Genomic DNA, 17,306 nt, shown 5'->3' on the forward strand with positions numbered 1-17,306 from the left:
GATCCCGGGGTCCTGGGATCGAGTCCCACATCGGGCTCCCTGCTCCTTGGGATCCTGCTTCTCCCTCTGCTTCTCCCTCTCTCTCTCTCTCCTCCTCTGTCTCTCATGAATAAATAAATAAAATCTTTAAAAAAAAAATGAATTTGTTTAAAATTGGATTGAGTTCAACACAGATATGCAAAACTACTTCTAGAGTATTTGCATCTTGCCTCCTTTAAGGGAGTAACCAGGAAGAGCCCCCACAGTCATTTGAAAAGCTGAAACTGTCTTCTCATTATTACCTAGTTACTGGTACATTGATTCTACTGTGCCTGTAATGATCAATCCTCATGGCAGCATCATACACTGTTTCTTCAGGTGGGAGGGAAAATGACAATCATCCTTCTTTCTGTGGCTAATGCCTGTTGAGACCAGTGCCTTTGGGGGAGTAGAGAATTGATAATAATTCCCTCTGTGATTTTCTGCAGATCTGCATCCAAAGCCAAATAGGGAAGCTTGCACTAGTCGTCACCAGTAGAAAGTATGGCAACAAATATAGGTGGCCAGTAAACCCCCAAGTCTACCTTTTAAGGCTCTGAAAATCAGTTGGATGAACAGAAAATCATTAACCATAAACTTTTCTGCCAGGAGAGGCTAGGATTTTGTTCTTCATGTTGTGTGGGTATGCCGTTTTATTCTGTGTTCCCCCAGCTGAGGGAAAATGCAGGAAGCAATAATTTTTCACAGAGCTCTGACTTAGTATTTTTCAAGACACTTAACATACTTTTCTTTATCCTCATAGGAAATAGGTATTATTTCCATTTTACAGAAGAGGAAATGGAAATTATAAGTGGTAAAAAACTTCTACATGGTCTCAGGATAAGAAATAACAAGTTGAAAGATAACACGTATCAGACTAGTTCCAAATGCCATTTCCTTTCCTCTGTATCATGCTCAGAGATGGGAAAAACTAGACTCATTAACCTTTTCCTTACCACCAGTTGTGAGAAAGGAAAGGTGACACTCCTGTGGCAGAGAATATTCTACATTGGGGGCCCCATATTCTAGAAGGGGAATGGAGAAGCTGGAGGTCATTTTGAAGAAGGGTGACCTGGAATGGAGAGGAATCTGGACATTAAGACCTAAGGAAAAGTCAGAGAAAAAGAGGAAATGGAGAATACTTGATCAAGGATCTTGATGAGCATCTTCAGTGTAAGAAGGGCTTACACAGGGCCGAAGGATTGCCCACATTCTCAGGACCAGTGGATAGCATTAGAGAGAAACATAATCCACCATAGGAAAGGATTTGTTGGAATTTGTTAATAGTTCCAAAACTGAATAGTCCGTATCATATGGTGTTGACACAGAGGCTTAACAATCCTGAATCTAAGAGACTGAAAAGGGAACTTCTGCACTGGGTAGAACATAGAATGAGATGCCCTTCATGGTAGCTCCCACCGTTATTCTTCGATTCTGTGATCATAACTCTGGGTGAGTTAAGAGCGGTGCATGACTTTTGTTTTTGGTGTAGAAACATTATTGGCATCGGCCGTTGCGGAGCAAACAGAGAGATGATACAGAGAAATGAGCAGCAAGAAGAACAGGAGTAAAAAAATGATTTAGTCAAGGAGAAGGCAAGTCAGAAATGGGATTTCTGACAGTGTTCCCCTTCTTACATTAGATATTCTTGAAAATGAAGAATCAATAGTTTATAAATCTATACTTGTAGCTCAAAAGGGAAACAAGGAAACAGAAGGGAAATGGCAAAATTAGAAAATTAGAATGGGCAATTAGATGATAAAACTGAAAGCCGTCAGGGGAGAGTCGAGGGTTCCTTGAGCTTAGTGACCATGTCTTATTCTTCTACTTGCCCAGTCCAGCCTCTACCACCTATTCTTCACACCCAGAACTTATTATATATTTGTTGGACCTCTCAGAAGGGGGATAAGACTTAACAAAAGACAGAATTCAGATAAATGGAGAGACATGACAGGAAATTGCATGCATCGTGCAAAAGAGAATATTTTATTCCCTGCACACCCTACCCATTGTGGAGGTCAGAGATGCCTGATGGAATATGAGCTGATTGTGTGCCTAGGAAAGAAAATGCTGTGGACCCTTTAACTGATACAGAGAAATGTGAAAGAGGTGGAGGCACACCAACATGTCTAAAGCCAACATATCTGCTGTCTGAAAGAAATGGCATAGTTGTTGAACCAGACCCAACACTGGGAATGACATTCACAGACTCCATTGACCGGGCTGGAGAGTCAGGAAATTCCTTAAGGCTCTGTTTCCATGCATTGCCTGTGTGAGCCTACCATAGTGATCTGTGATGATTGAGCTAGGGGTAGATTTCTAAGCCAGAGGCTTCTGTCTATGCTCTGGTAGGAATCATATTAGAGGCCTGTCAGCATAGGCATTCTTTACTGCTGATTAGCCAAACAGATTAGCTTTATGATTGTCAGATTTAGTCAATGACAATACAGGACTCCCAGTTAAATTTGAATTTCAGATAGAGAACATCATTTGTTAGTGTAAGCATGTCACAGATACTGCATAGGTCATATCTATACAAACCTATAGTTGCTGTTTATGAGAAATTCAAACTTAATTGGGTATATTGTGTTTCATCTGGCATCCCTAGTCAGATTGGAGCTCAAGACAGAACATTTCATGGTAATAGAAAAACAGAAGTAATAGAGCAAGAGACACAGCTGAACAAATGGAAGGAATTCATGAGGAGGAAGCCATAGTCAGCTAGTGCTGGAGGAACTAAAAATGCCCCAAGCACGAGGGCTTCCCCACCGTGAAGAGGATGCTGTGGTACCCCTGATAACAGCCCCGTTCCTCATGGAGTCTAACCATGCTCTGCTGAGACTGCTGCCCAGGCTTTTGACTGCTCCATGATTTCATGTAATAAACCCCCCATAACTGGGGGAATTCGTGCATTTCTATTATTGACAGGATATAACTAAGAGAATATAACTCCTAGAGACACTATTACTTACCTACTCAATACTCACCCCCCCCCTTTTTTTCCTTACCATCAAAACCCTGACTTCAGTTGGGGCAGTAATATGCTTATATGATCTAAATCAAGCATAGCAACCTGGCTCCCTGTTCCACACACAGCCTTTCCCAGACGAAAAGAGCAGGTGCTGCTGGCGTGGTCCCTCTCACCACCCTCTGCGCACCTCAGGGAAGAACTGATAGGGAAAATGGCGGCAGCCTTCATGCGCCCGTGATGCAGCAAGCACAGTCAAAGCTAACAGTCTCCATGAGAGCATCACTGAGCAGCACCAGGTACCACCTTCTAATGGTTACATATGTTTTTATATAAGAAAAACAAACCCTTATTTGCTTACGCCACTGTTAATTGAGGTTTCTGTTATGGGCAGCCGTATCCAATTCTAACTGATAAATCCACCAAAGGAATCATCTTAGAATCCACTGAACCTATCATACTTCAAGTTCCATTATGCAGCAGGGCCAAGAAGAAGATAGGATGGCCTCCAAATATACCAGGATTGTTCCTCACTGCATAAATCTTCTTAGAAAAATTCCCTCTCATTCCTCTCTACTTACCTGAGCTCTTCTGTCACATATCCCCTCCTTTTCTGGGGGGTTCTCTTATCTTTGCCCACCACGATCCTCTTCCTGTTCTGATGGTATTTACAACCTGAAGTGAAACATTTATTTAGTGCTTGGAGAGTGCAACCCTCTGGGGCTCTATGGCTTTATTTTTGTGCTGTTGTGCATAGAATGTATCCTTTCATTGGATGGAAAGCTTCTGGAAGGTGAACACTATGCTCCTATTTCTGTGTTTTCCTGTCTCACACGGTGTTTTTTAGGTAAAACGGCTAAGTAAGTCTTGACAATGCCAGGAATAATAATATTGTCACAGGCTATTTGGGGGGATTTGGTAAGACCCCTGGCCATGGTTCTAGAGTATAGGCTGGACTCTATGGGTTTACCAAGGCAGCAGTGGCCTGAGAGAGAACCAAGGAAGGAGGAACAGAAGCAAGTATGTGACTTTGGCAAGTTAGTTAACGTCCCTGAGCCTTGTCTTCTGTGAAATGGTGTCTTACTATAAAGATGAGAAATGATATTGGTTAAGAGCATTCCCCAGTGCCTGTCACATAAAAGACATTAGAATCATTAAAATTCAGCCTTAATCTCCTAATATATATGCTAGCCAAATTAAAAAATCTTTTGGCGGTGTTGAGAAAGGACAGAATTGCATATATCCCTTGACAAAATGTATGTAAAGCGGGGAGGAGAGTACATTTAAAATGCACTGGACTAGTCAACAGAAGATGTACTTCTAAGTCTAATCCAGTGGCTAACTGGGTGTGCGATCTTGGGTAGGTCATTTAGTCTGTTTGAAACTCAGTTTTCTATTTGTAAAATGTGGATATTGGCACTCGATTTGCCTGCTTTGTGGAGTCATTACAAAAATCATGTGAAATAATGTATGAAAATATATTTCAAACAATACAAAGCATTATATTAACTTTGGGGTGGAAGAGGGACTCTATTGATTCAAAAATCATCAATAGATGCAAATTTTATTCATAGCTTAAAAAAATCTTGTCCAAATTTCAAACTCACATTGAATGATTTAGCAAAACTCCAGCACTTAAGAAAGTGTTCAGCGACAGAATGAGCTAGACTTTAATTAAATGGAACTGAGATGAAATTAAAACAGAAAACTCATTTCCCTTGAATGAAATGCAAATGCATTTAAATGCACCAAATAGTAGTACTATTTCATTTTTTTAAGGAACACTTGTGAAAAACATTAACCACACTTAGAAGAATTGTCAAGGCTTCATACCTACAGTGTTAGTCTGGAAGAGACTGGGGATGCTAATTCTACCTGATAGGGACTGGGCATACCATAGAGAGCTCCCACATGTTCTGTGTGAAGAGGTGCAGATTCAAGATCAAGGAATAAAAACTTTCCATCAGTATTGCCTATCACCTTATTTCCAATAATTTTTAGATATGTGATCATGCATTTTTGTTTATTTGGTAGTTGGTTAAGGTAGGGAAGGATGTGCAGTTGGAAGAAAAAAAAACATGCAAAACTAGATTTGTTTGAAAAGGGCCTCATTTCCACCTCTGGTCAGCAGACCTCCCTTGAGAAAAGTCTTTACAGTGACAGGAGTCTATACCAATGGCCAGTGCATTTGACATTTCCCTTCTGAGACAATCATTCCACCTTCTTGATGGAATTCTCCCTCATTTCCCCATCTGGAAGGAATTGCTTGGTCTTTTAAGCTGCTGGAGCAGATCTAATCTGTGCCAACCATCTATAAACTTTTCACTCCCTCGTAGTGAAGTATTTGTATGGATGTGCTATGGCCCACAGTAGATTATGAACTCTTAAAGGACCTGCTAAAGATGTTTTTACAACCCAACTCCAAGGATTTGTGGGCCAATGTCTTTAATAAAGGAAGCAAACAAGAAGTACAATGGCTGATGGGTTAGTTATGCACCTAAGCCTCTAGCTTTGCTAGAACTCTAACCAGTGTTTATTAGTGTAAGGCTCATTGGCTCCCATAAGGTCTATGAGTGATCTTTCATAGTATTCATGAATCCTAGGTCTGTCCTCTTGCTGTCTATCCGTCTGTCGCTATCATCTATTTATCTGGCTACTTATGTTAATTGGTCTGGTGAGATGAATGATCTCTGATGTTCATCAGAATCTCAAAAAGACTTAAGAATCATTGCTTTCCACCCCCTTGCATATTGTAGACCTTCCTCCAGTAGTTCCTGACTTTGGCTGCACATTTAGACAGCTTTTAAAATGTATAGCTACCACTTCCAGCATTATGATGCAATTGATGGAGGGTAAAGCGTAAGCACAGGTGCTTTTTGAAATTCCCTAGAAGATTCTCATGTGTAAACAAGGTTGATTCTCAATCTTTAGCCTCTGAATATTGGGGCTCTCAGAGGCTGGGCTGCTGCCCTGACCCCTATTTCTGTGGAAGTCCTGCTCATTCCTACAAGTAGTAATTGTCTAGGGCTTGTTCTTAATTCAGCCCTTAATCCTGGACCTTTGTGCCTCAGACTTCAAAACACTCCCTGAGGTCATTTAAAATTTCTGTCACTATACTCAGTGCTCTCTTATTCTTTTAATTCTAGCAGGGAACACGGCACGTTTTCTTAACATCAGCTGTGTATCTAGGGGAGGGAAACATGAACTGTGGTGCTCAGGGGAACATGCCCCTATATGGTCATGTGTAAGCCCAAAATAGCCTTGGAACAGAGAGCTGTCGTGATCATTGTAACAGTCCCTTTAGACCAGGCAAGAGCAGCTTTTTGTCCATTGGGGTTTGCTTTCCACGGCTTTCCAGGAGACTCAGAGCTTGATTTCCCTCTCCCATTCCACACCCTCCCCCCTGCCCCCGCCATGTTAAGAATCGACGGCATTTGGAACAGAAACAGGTTTCTGAGACATTGTCAGATATCTTCTGGGGATATTTTGTGACTACAGTGTTTATCTCCATTTGCCATTTCCTGTAATTAGGCAGCATATCGCACATCCAATCCTTTGAGAGACAATTATTCATTGTGTAGATCATACAGACTCTTTGCTTCTCTGCCTTTCTGAGGCAACCTCTTTGGACATTTCACTCCCTATTAGCAATTCTGCCAAAGTGTGATATGTAGAAGCAGCATAAAAAGAAACTCAAATCTAAGTGTTGTTGCTTTCTCACAGCTTTGCTCACGATCTGAAGGTGGAGAAGTCAGATTTCATAGCTCAGGTTTGCTTTACAATCACTGATGGGTGTTTAATTGCAACATTCCAGTCCAAAATATACATATATTTTCAAAGATTAGTTCACTTCCTAAATGTCTTCTTAAACGACTTCTTTTTCTTCCTTTACTGCAAAATGGCAGGTGGTTTTAACTTCTACTTTTAGTTCCCCTGAATGACTCTTCCAATCCTAAGGGTCCCAAGAGTGACAGCCTGTGTGTGACCATGATGAGCTGACCAATATAAAAGATGCCCAGGGAGAAAAAGCAGGACATTTCAAGGTCCCACATATAAGGAGGAGGAATTATGCAAGTGGAAGCTGATGAGTGAAAATGTGACCAAGATATGTCTGTGACCAGAGAAAGTCACAGAGCCAGTAGAAGTTCCTGTATTTATGAGGTGAGTCGATAGCTCTGATCAGGCACCCACAGGATGCCAAGTATTGGGAAGTCAGTCTCAGTGGGATATATAATCACGAATGAAGCATGACAGGAACAATGACTAGCAGCCTTTATAATTAGTGCAAACCAAAGTCATGGGGAGAGCAGATCCTGAACCATTATGAAATATACAGATTCTAGAGGCAAAATTATTAATATTGAGGAAAATAAAGCTCATCCGTGAAGCACGTTGGCCTTTCTGTCACTCTTTCTCCTAGGGACATTAACCTATATTGCTAAGGCTTTAGGGGACTACCATGGCATAGAAATTTAAGATGTGGGTTTCAGAGTCAGTCAAGGGTTCAAGTCTAAATTCTGCCACCTATTAGCTGTGTGATTTTGATATTTTTAAACTTGTATAAGTCTTGCACAAGTGTTAATATTTATTAACTCCCATTAATAATTATAACATTGCTATTATTTATAGCAACCATCAATATTTATTCAGCCTATGGTGTTATCTTAGGCACAGACTTTGCTAATGGACCTAGCTCCTTAATTCTGAGAACAGTCTAACATAGTGAAAAGAGTGAGTTTTCATGATATAAAGACCTTCACTCTCGTCTGAGCTCTACGAATTGTCCCTTTATGATTTGGGCCGAGTTATCTTTGCCATTTTATTTTATTTTTTAAAAAGATTTAGTTAATTAATTATTTTATTTAGAGTGAGCACATGAGCAGGGGGGGGAAGGGCAGAGGAAGAGGGAGAGAGAGAATCCTCAAGCAGACTCTACACTGACTGCAGAGCTTGGTGTGGGGCTCGATCCCAAGACCCTGAAATCATAATCTGAGCTGAAATCAAGAGGTGGATGCTTAACCAACTGTGCTACCCTGGCGCCCCATATCTTTGCCATTTTAAACCTCAGTTTGCTCATTTTAAAAATGGAAGTAATAACACCTACCTAACAGTTTTATAAGAATTAAATAATGGTATCACACGCTGCATGGTCAGTAAATGTCTGGTGTGTAATGGGCTCTTTCCACTCTCTGCCATCTCCCAGCTACTGAATGACAAGGTTGATGTGGACACAGGCAAGGCACATTCTGACCCAAGTATAAGCATTGAGCAAGTGCAGAGATTAAACTAAGATCTAATGCACATGCTTGATCAGATAGCAGAATTAGAGTGGAGCAGTGAGTGATGAAACCAGCATTGAAGTTGACACCATGGTCATGGGAGGATCAAGAAACATTCTCTATTACTAGGTAAGATTATTTTAACCAATGTCTTAGAGGAAAGCATAGGGGAAGGCTTATTTTTGGAGGCTTCCAGAGACCTTAGGAAGAGCTGAGAATTAATCATCTTGTGCATATACTTGCAATTGACTGGTATGTTTACAAGATACAGCTATTTTATAACACCTAGTGCTGAAAGCCTGTGCGGAGATCCAATGGATGGAAAAAGACTTATTTTATTGCTGTTGTTCTAAATATAACCATCAGAAAATTAATAGGTTGGCTCTCTTAAGTTGGCCTTTCCATGATCATGTCTATCTTGTTTACTTAATTAGTTCTGTTGTCTTCATTCTAGTTAGTGCTTCAAAATGCCATTGATCGAGAACTGAAATGAACTCACCAAGAAACTCTGTATTTGCATTTACTTTTTCCTCAAGATTAATTTTTAAAATCAACATCTCTTTTCTGATGGGCCAACAGTCTCTAACAAGAACAGTTAAATAAACAAATCATTAGGCTGAGAACAGACGTGCCACCACAGGTCCAATCTCCCAATTTAACTGATCACTGAGGGATCTTAGTCATGACAAATGACTTCCAATTTTCCAGAAAGCAAAATGTCTGCCCTGTTTTGTCAATTATTAAAGAGTGGCAGCTTACAAATATGTCAAATCCAAAGAAAGAAAGAAAAAGTTGTAACATGTCACTGGCGCTCGTTTTCTGAGATCTGTTCTCTTTTCTTTGTCAATAATAACATACTTCTGTCGAACTGCGTAATTACAGCATGTTGCTGTAATCGGTATCTGCTCTGCACGAACATGCTTTTAGGAACAGGCAGTGGCTGTAATACTCGTTATTCAAACCTCCAATTTTTCTTCTATTGAATAACAGCTTTTATTTGTAGCCTTAGGTGTTGATTCCATTCCAGCCTCTTTTCTCAAGATGAAGGAGGATGGGCCCCTGGGGTTCTTACACTGCTTTTCCAGCTAGGAATTATTTTCTGGTAATGTAGGCAGGAGGGGCTTTTTCTCAGGGGCGAAGCATTAAATCCCAACACATGCCTTCCTGGTGCCTTAACTGAGTTCTGAGTGCTCTTGCTGAATCAATTTTGGGAAGGGAATCGGATTTCTCTGTATTTAGCAGATGTGCCTGGCACATGGCAGGGAAGATCATATCTTCCAAGGGGGTTGGCAATATTATTCTGCAAACCTTAGTTAGGAGGTATGAGAGAAGTGAGATAAGGGGCCTCAGTTTATTTCTTAGACAAACTGTCTAAAGGAGACATAGGTTTGGATTGTAGGAGGCAATTGCCCCTCTTGGCTGCTTTGCCAATTAAAAAAAAAAAAAATGGCCTTGCCAAAATGCTTTTCTAATTTCTTTCTTTCCACGGAGGCAATATTCAAGAATGATCAAATAGTGTCCTGCATATACTCATGATGGGAAAGTAAAAATACTGAAGTCAATCCTGTTATGGACTATATTCTAGAAAAAGACAACCCTGAAGAGTAAAGGCCAAAGCTAACTCTTAGGGTGTTTTGTAAAATGAATCAACAGGTGTGAAAAGTTGATGATGGACTGCATGGGTATGGATTTTAGGCTTATTCTATAAATAATAAGGATAATGATAATAGCTGACATTCTTCACATGGTTGCTATGTGTCAGTCTCTGGCTAAACAATTCGCACATGTAACTCAGTTACTCCTACCAGCTACACCATGAGGTGGGTGTAACCCCTTTCTTTATAACCAAGTGAGGAACTTAATGATTCAGGTGACTTGCAGAAGATCCTACAGCTAAAAAAAAAGTGGTAGAGGCAAGAATTGAATCCAAATCTGACACCAGATTTCGTACTCTAAGCCTACGATAGCTAATTTTATGAGTCAGCTTGCCTGGGCTAAGGGATGCCCAGATAGCTGGTAGGAGTTAACCGATAGTGTTTGGGCTTGACTGGGGCAGCTCAGCTGGAATCCATGTGTCTCCCCTCTTCCCCTTGGGACCAGCGAGGAAGCAGAACAATATCTGGGATCCAAGAAAGTAAGCCCCATCATATAAGTGGTTTCTAAGCCTTTGCACATGTCCTGTCCATATTTTCAGTCAAATAAATCACGCAGCCAAACTCAAAGCCAGAAGCAAGCAAATATATTGCTCCTTTACCGTGGAAATGATTGCAAAGTCACTGGAAGGAGGTCGTGGCTGCAAGGATGGTGAAGAATTGGAGACGTTAATGCAACCCACCATGAATATAAACATGTTTTCAATGACATGGGCAAATTACCCAATCTTCCCTATAATGGGATGTAAAATTGATGCCCCAGAAGATGAACCATATTTATTTTATCAATCTCATCTACAATACGTGGCTAATAATGATATTATTGAGAGAAGTACATTGCTAAGCCCAGGGCCTGACAGGAGTAACCATTTGACAAATGTTAACTGTTATCAGTATTGTTACTTCTGGGATTAGATTGAAATATATACCCTTATAATACTTCCCTCTGCTTTTCGAAATTGCACTGTCATTAGTATATGCCCCAGGAATTAGCTGTGGCGTTTGAAACAAATCTGATCAGCTCCGCAGATTATGCCATATTTATGCCTCCTCACCTATCACCACATACATCAGTTTGAGAAGTTCCTCAAAGTAAGATTATAGGGATTTTTATACCAGATTCATGGAGGAAGTGGCAAATGTTCTATCTTCTCCAGTTGTCTCCCCTAAGCCTGCCTTTGCAGAAATACGCGGGTTACAGTGGCTCCCTGTAACCGACTCACCCTTAGTCAAACAAACAGATGTATCTCTGTGTCCCTCCTTGATGAAAGGAGGCCACTTCTAAATAAATTCATCCTTACCCACATTACATTTATTAGCTGGAAATAAAAATTAATTTGGACATAAATTCATTATAAATAGATCAATATTTTCCTCTGCTCCCTGCCACAATTTCGTTACACAGAATTGTAATATGATTACTCCATTCAGCACCTAGGCCTTCAGTGGGTATATTCTGTAAATCAATGACTCATAATATAATTCAAACTAATCCCATAATTGAGTCTAATTAAGAACAGCTTCAGACAATTATTACAGAATTATTGAAAGTAGAGATTGAAGAGATTTGTTCATTTATCCCATGTACCCCTGCTGAGACTAGGGTTCCCTGTAGCTTTTCTTTCTAGTGATCTGTCTGGTCTTGTTTTGAAGTCTTAAAGAATTAATCTGTCTGATGTTTTCTTTGAGACTCCACTTAGAAGTATAAGAGGTTTCACCAGTTGTTTTAGCATTATATGTATATTCGGTAGTATTTGCCTCTCATCATTCTTTTAAGATATGCATGTCATTTTGGGAGTCAGAAGACAATCTAGACTATAGTACATTTCTCCCAAAAAAGGGAATGAAACCCTTCAGGAAAGTGTATACAGTGACTTAAAATAAGATAATGGATTGGCTTATTTAATGAAAAGCAGAGTCAGATCCAAGTACTCACTCAGAACTTTATTTCTCCTTCTCTTGGCCTGTTTTTCTCTGATCAGTTTCCATTTCTGGCAGGTTGTCTCTAAGGAGTGGCAAAGGTGAACCTTGATAGCTCCAGGCTTTCATAAGAGACCCGTTCTTTGCCAATCTCTATATCAATCCCCCCAAAGTTTGGTGATTGGCTCTGGGTTAGATGCCTACCCTTGACCAATCCTATTCCAACTTAGATGGAATATTCTGATTGACTAGCCTAGGTCACATATGGCCCACATCATGGAGGAGTGGTAGGACCATTGAACAATACACTTTGTAGAAAGAAAGAGAAGAGGAAATGGTTAGTTCCCATAAGTAATGGACTTAGGGGCATAAAAATAAAATATGTAGATATTTTCCACTTATCTTAATCTTACTCTATTGGAGTGAATTGCAACTTCTTCCATCTTATTTCTTTAGGAGTTAAAACTATAAGGGTGCCCTCCCTGCTATTCCAGCTTTTTGAAGTGTCTAATAGAAAGGTTTGCCTTTGCTGAATTCTGAATACACATTTGAGAGCCAAGTGAATACCTGAACACACTGGAGAGCACAGGCTACCTGTGGAGGGAACACCCTGACATTTCGCTAATCGTTAAGTAAAAGTCTGCCCAAGCCAAAAGCTTAACCATGGTTTCATGAGATAGACAGCAATAAGAAATGGATAGCAATGGTTATACACTCAAAGAACTCTCCTCTGTGTGAATCCAGACCGGAATTTTAGACAAAGGCAGTTAACCTTCTGCAGTGGAGCGGTTTCCTTCATTAAAACAACAAACAAAAATCCTGATTCTACCTTTTATAATGAATAATAGCCTCTCTCAAAGAGCTCAGTTCTGTCAAATACCAGTCCATGACAAATACAGACTAAGAGAATTCAGCTCAGAGATGTTACTCTCTGGTATGTGTAATTACTGTGGAACAATGGGAGATATTTCTGCGTTCATATACTCGTTCAACAAATATTCATTGAGCCCCTGCTATGTGCTAAGCAACATGTAACCAATGATGAGGCCTAAAAGAAATGTGAAGGGGAAAATGGCAGAACTAATAATATTACCAACCACAATCTCCTTTGAAGCACAGACACAAAGGATTTTATAGACCACGCATATTATCCAGCCTTATATCCCTCATCAAATGTGTGAAGAATTGTTATAGATAACAATAGTCCTGATCCCCCTTCTATCTGTTAAAATAAAATGCTATTATATTTCAGTGTCCAAATAGTGCCAATTTATGACTTAAATAGCCACACTAGAGCAATAAAAAGAGTCCATTAAAAATATATATATATATAGTATGCATGTGGGGGGGGTACCAAATAACTATATAAATTATATACCAAATAATTGTCATGCCCTTTTTTCTTTTCTCATTGTTGCAAAGCAACCTGGAATCCAAAGTGCTGATTCAATTCAGTGTTCCTGAAAAAAAGGAATCTGAGGTCCCCGGTATTAGATAGACTTCTAAAGTATTTGCAAAATCCTTTTATTTGCTGGGTGAACTTTGATAGTTTACATGGAATGAATTCACAAAGTGCAATTAAGGCACTTCAGTGTTTGTTTGGTACCATGCAGGGTATTCCTCAGTCACTTTCGTAAGTGTCATTTGCCTATAGCTTAGAAAACTTCACTCAACCAACAGGAACTTCTTTCTATATTTTAGATAAAATTTAAGTCTTCCTTGTTTACATAATTGGAATAACCTAACAGTCAAGAACACAGATTCTGGAGCTAGATTATCTGTGTTTAAATCTTGGCTCTACCATTTACTGACTCTGTGACAAAGAAGCCACCTATGTTCTCCATGCCTCAGTTTCCCCATCTGTAAAATAGGGACAGTGGTAGCATGATTAACATAAGATAATCCGTGTTAAGCACTTTGAATAGTACCTGGCCCTTAGCATTTTCATTATTGCCTCAGATATAACGTTCAGAGAAAAAAAAAAAAACTTACTAGAATTTCCCTTTCAGAAAGATTATTCAGCTCCTTTACTCTGTGGCATATGTTTGCCTTCCCTTTGGTTGTTAAAATTTATTTCCCAATAAAAATATGGAATCTCTTACAAACTTTCTTTTTCTTATCTTATTTCCTTAATACCCTTACCAATTCCTTACACTTTTACAGAGCTTTGATGGTTTGCAAGCCAGTTTCCTACTTTTTTCATCCATCAGGTCAATGCCATGATTATTTTTATCATCTCATTTTCAAGATAAACAAACAGATTTGGATGGTAGGTGACTTGCCCAAGGTCCACACTTAAATCCAGGTCCTATCATCACAAATCCTGTGCTCTTCCCATTACATCAGTTGGCGTACTTATATACAACAAGAGACAGGAAACTGTCAATGTCAATTTTTACACATTTCCGTTTAATAAAGTAACTTTGGCTCCTTTGATTTTGAAGGAGATGCCCATAGCAATGACTTCATGTATAAGGAGGTAGCTAAAAAGAATTCACCCAAGGCAATTTACACCATGGAAATTAGAGGCTACAGCTTGTGGCAGTGGCCAAAAGCCTTGCTTAAGAGGAGATCAAGTAAGTCTGTAGCGGCCAATCCCAACATCATTCAAAGCAAGCTGTCAAGATGTATGTAGTTTTAAAATGTATGCCCATGCTTATTTTATAAACTTAAAGTACAAATCTCAGAGAGGGATAAGATATTTGTTAAGAGTTTGAAAACACTTGAAGGATCCGAAAGACCAGATTAGTATTGAAAGAAAAAAAAAACACTCTTTATTGGTTTTGTTGGCTTATAAGCATAAAGGTATGGCAATACCTGATTCTGTCATCTTTACCTGTTTTGTAATTCCCCATCCTTATCCCTGGTAAGGAGAGCACCTTGTAGCAGCAAAAGACATCAAACTGAGCCATTGAGATGTGATCAGTATTAGTGGAAGAGAGGGTTTTTGTCCCGTAAGGCTGAGATAGATCCAGTATCAACCTGCCACACAAGAGGAAGATTCTCACCAGCCTTGACTGAAAGAGAAGGGAGCAAGAGAAATTTGTAGCACAGTATCCAAAGAAAGAAGTGTGCCAGAAGGTGGAAGGGATGCAAGAACGGAACCCAGACACAACACTGGAGGGCAAACCTACTAATGATGTACTAAATCCTGGCTAACTGAACATAATAAGAGAAAGAAAGAAAGAGAGAGAGAGAGAGAAAGAGAGAAAGAGAGAAAGAGAAAGAGAGAGAAAGAAAGAGAAAGAAAGAAAAGAAAGAGAGAGAGAAGAAAGAAAGAAAGAAAGAAAGAAAGAAAGAAAGAAAGAAAGAAAGAAAGAAAGAAAGAAAGAAAGAAAGAAAGAAAGAAAGAAAGAAAGAAAGAAAGAAAGAAAGAAAGAAATGTTTAAAAGTCTATTTCCAAGATGTGTTCAAAAAAAACCGCGCAATCAATTCATTAAATTTCCCCCTTCCTTTTTCTAAGCATAAATGAGCCAACTGGTCAAATGCCTAAATATCAACGAAAATCCTGCTTGAAGATAGGACATCAGGACATCAACAAGATAATGCCGCTAAGAACTTTCTGAGCCCCTGGATTCTTTGTGCGATGAAAACCTTCCACTGTATCTAGAGCCTTAAAACATTGAAACTACAGTTGAATAAATTGTTTCATTCTTCCATACCTAAGACCTCTGCACAATGAGATCCTCACTCCTGTATCTTCTGCTTTAAATACTTTATTTTGAATATAAACGGTACATAAAAAACCAAAAGATCTTAAAAGCTGACAGACATATTTTGTCTTTGTTCCTTTCTCATTGTCTCAGCTTATAAAATCATGTGTGAGACAAAGCAGTTTCTTGACTATTAAAATATGAACACCATACACAAGTCTAAAGTTCAAGAAGGGACTTTGTCTAGTCATGCAGTTGGCCAGAAAGACTTGAGGCTGAGTGGCCCTGCGCCCTGTCAGCTCAGCCCCTGCTTGATGGAGGAGCTCCCGCACCTGAATGTGGAGGCTTGACTCTGCTGACAGGGGAACAGCCTCAGAGCTAGAGGGCACAACCCCTTACCTCTGGCCGTTCATGTGGTCTGTGATAGTTGGGGGGAAACAACTCCTTATTTGGAGCTATTTAATCTTCCTGGTCTTCTCCCTTCCCTGGGACCGCAGGTGACCCCCTCCCGAGGCTTTGGGGTGCTCCAGAGTTGTCCACTGAGTGAGCCACCCCAGGAAGCCCACGCATGGCCCAAGGCAGCCAGCTTTCTGCCTTTAGCGCAGACAAGCGCTCGGGCAGGATGATCCCCTGTTGGCCTTGTTTAGGAACAAACTCTGCCCTTCTCAAGGTAACACAGTTCCCAAGCCTGAAGTGGCACAAACCAGCCCCATTTCTGAAAGCTCAAATTCTGGGAGCAAAATAAAATACAGTGTGTGATTGGTTCTGAAAACCTAGGACCAGGAATAGAGAAAAGAGCAGTAAGGGAAATCTCCGCTCTCCATTTCAGTCATCCGGTCCTCTTCTGTCCCCATCTTTGACCAGAGCTGGTTTGATAGCGATGCAATTGGGGTATTCACCTGTTGTGTCTGTTCTCCATCTTTCAGCAGAGAAGATGACAAAGCCAAGTTTTGTCCAAAGACAGGTGGAAAAGATTGTGGGGAGTGAGAGAAAAAAGAAAATTGAGGTCTCCTTCCCTCACTCCTATGTACCTGAGCCTGCAGTGCACGTTTGGGTATTTTCATGCCCAGACCAGAGATGGGGGTGTGAGACACAGTTTAAGGGCGCACGGGACTTGCTCTTAGTAATGCTTTTCTTCTTGGCATGGACATTCTAACCAAAAAGCGAATGTATTTGGCTAATTAGATGCCTTGGCCTGTTTCCAGGAAGTGGAAGGTAAATCGGTACCTCGTGTGACTGTGGGAGGCAGGATCCAGCTGGATGGAGCCGAGTGATGGAGAAGCCCCACCTGTGGTGGTGGGCTGGCACATTCCAGAGGGGCTCGTTCTGTGAGCTGGGACGACATCCAGCGTCAATGATGGGGGGTTTCAAACAGGCTTGCTCTAATATGCAGACCCAATGAGCCAGAGAGAAGGGCCCCCGTCAGGCAGCTGCATCCCACCGCTGTTACGAATCAGCTGCACTTGCTACCTCCCAGCATCTGCTATGTGGGATTTGGATCCAAGTAACAACTCCGTGCTGGGCAGCTGCAGCGTTTAAATAATCATTGCCCCTGACTTAGAAAGGCCATGTCATTCCATGGTGTTGGATGTCAGTATTGTAGGCTCTTGTGGGAATCCACGCAGAATGGATGTTGGGCCCAATTTCTTTGTCTTTAGTGAATCTGATTTTCTCTCTTTCAAGAAGCAGCACAGAGTTAGGTCAGTGAGAAGCCAAAGTGAGTTGCTACCGCACTAAGTCAGGTATAAATGGAATTGATCGGCTTTACCGACACCCCAGAGATGCCTGGAACCTGGATCAGGCTGTTCATGTCCCC

Source organism: Zalophus californianus, chromosome 11, assembly GCF_009762305.2.
Source record: "Zalophus californianus isolate mZalCal1 chromosome 11, mZalCal1.pri.v2, whole genome shotgun sequence".
Classification (NCBI taxonomy): domain Eukaryota; kingdom Metazoa; phylum Chordata; class Mammalia; order Carnivora; family Otariidae; genus Zalophus; species Zalophus californianus.